Source organism: Oreochromis niloticus, linkage group LG1, assembly GCF_001858045.2.
Source record: "Oreochromis niloticus isolate F11D_XX linkage group LG1, O_niloticus_UMD_NMBU, whole genome shotgun sequence".
Lineage (NCBI taxonomy): Eukaryota > Metazoa > Chordata > Actinopteri > Cichliformes > Cichlidae > Oreochromis > Oreochromis niloticus.
Genome location: NC_031965.2, coordinates 36,478,664 through 36,480,850, shown reverse-complemented (window position 1 = coordinate 36,480,850; position 2,187 = coordinate 36,478,664). Strand labels below are relative to the sequence as shown.

The window sequence follows — 2,187 nt, the reverse complement described above, 5'->3', positions numbered from 1 at the left end:
TATGTTTCCACATATTTTTCAGAAAAAGACTAATCTGTGTTTCTGTTTTCAGTAATAGTACTTTATTGTGAGATTGTGGTACAATAGTCAGCATATACTTTTGTTCAACAAGAGTGGAAAGAGGTGCCACTTTATTAAATGACAATAGATAATAAAATGTGACCCTAAATCTATAACCCTACCATTTCCATTTTTTCCCAGATTGTCAAAGTGGAATTGTTTGTTTAATTTATGAAATTAGTTTCTATTTGACCTGGAAACCAGACATGTACAGTGAATACCAAATGCTTGAAATTTCAAAAAGCGAATTGAACAATCGTGTTAATTGAGCTGACTCTGATTTAAGCCAAGCCAGGTAGGTGCTTGTGGAAAAGGGCTATTAGAGCTCACAAGGTCTGATTGAAATCGAGGCCTTTCAATGTTATTGTAAAGAAGTGAAACTACATATGTCACGGTCTCACAATGGTTTCACCCGAAACCTCTGCTGATAATTACCCAGGCCTTTTTTCACACCTTGGCTCATGTGATATGTTTCATAGTTGGTCAACGACCATAGCAAGGACAATCCCCTATGGAGTTTCAATGCCTTGGACTCTGCACCACCTAGTGTTAGAACTAACGACAGTTCTCAGATGAGAGGTGAAAGGTCTTCAAGAAACTTAGAGAATTCCAATTCCAGCTGCTTTCTATCAAAGCTCATCAGACTACCATGACCTGGATGACTGGGAACCCTTTTTTTCTCATTCATTGTGTGCAGTCTCTCTGGAATCATCCCTGTTGGAGCTTGTTAGTACTAAAGGCCTGACATTTTAAAAAATGGATAGTGAAGAGGGCTTAAAAACGTTCTTGCTTGAATTTGAAGGCCGATTTAATTCTATACTTTCAGAGTTCCAGACGTGAGTGCAGGCTTTCTGTGGCTCGTTGGTCTAGGCGTATGATTCTCGCTTAGGGTGCGAGAGGTCCCGGGTTCAAATCCCGGACGAGCCCCCTTCACATCACAATCTCGTAGTTTCATGGAAGCCTTTGGCAAGTTTAATTCATTCTGGGTCATCGTACATTTGTAGTTTGCCAAACCTTTCAATCTGATCTGTGACACCAATGTGTCATTCAACATCGGTGCTGTTGATTTTATTAAGGAGTCACTCTCATGACTCATTGAGTGATGCCATTGACTGCACAGTCCCTGACAAGCAATCTGTACATGTCCCATTTTCAGAGTGACTTGGAAACCTTACTGAGCATGTAACCACGGTAACTTCTGACCCCACTTCCGCCAGTCCCTTTATTGTGGCGGGAATGAACCCCGTATAAGTTCCGGGTCAATCAGCTGCATGTTCCCTGCTCCTCTGGCTGCTGTTGTTCCTGTGGTTGGCGTACTTGTCAGATATTGACAAATTTTACACTACATACTAGTTGACAGCGTGCAATAACCCGGCCGATTCATTCATCTTTACACCACCTCACAATCGACTCAACGGTCAGGTTTTTTTCTCCCACGATCAGCCCTGATCAGCGCGGGATGGCGAGCCACCCGACCACCGCTGCATTGCGGTAGGACTTGCGAACCTTTGGACTAAACTGAACTGTTTCCACATGACCTATCACAGGTCAATGAAACTAAACTGATCTTATACTGGACTAAACCTCATCCCACTTCCTTTTGGAACTTAATAAGCTGTTTTGTATTGTCAACATTCTTTTTGTTTGCGATATATATGCATATATTTTTTCTTTTTTTGTACATCTGTCTATATATTTCTCATAACATACATAATATATTTTTTTTTTTTTGAGCTCTATTTTGGTTTCCTGTGTTTTATTCACACACTCAGGCTACATAGTCGAAACCACTTCTGATAGCTCATTGTCTATGAAGCTGCAGTCAGGCGCCCTGATCCTTTACCGCGTTACAAGTGGCGAGCCAGCCAGGAGCCTTTGTGTGTGAATATTTTGGGGTCATAAATAAAATTTTTCTTTTCTTAATTACTTTGTTTTTGCTGAAAATCAAAAATGGATTCAGTTGCACTTTCCGGCATAAATATATCACAGTCTGTGATGATCTCCGGTGTGTCTAACACAAAAGCTGATGACGAAATTCTTGACTACTTGCGTACTTATGGTAATCTTAACCGTCATTTTTAAGTAAATGATCCTGCGAGTACTTTCTTTAAAAACCTGATCGCTGAG

The 2,187-nt window shown here is 40.6% G+C and overlaps 1 non-coding gene across 1 annotated transcript; it reads left to right on the top strand.

Moving 5' to 3' along the window:
- Positions 1-915: 915 nt before the first annotated feature.
- trnap-agg (transfer RNA proline (anticodon AGG)) lies at positions 916-987 on the top strand. Its single transcript has one exon. It is a non-coding gene; the product is annotated as a tRNA-Pro (tRNA).
- The last annotated feature ends 1,200 nt before the right edge of the window (positions 988-2,187 follow it).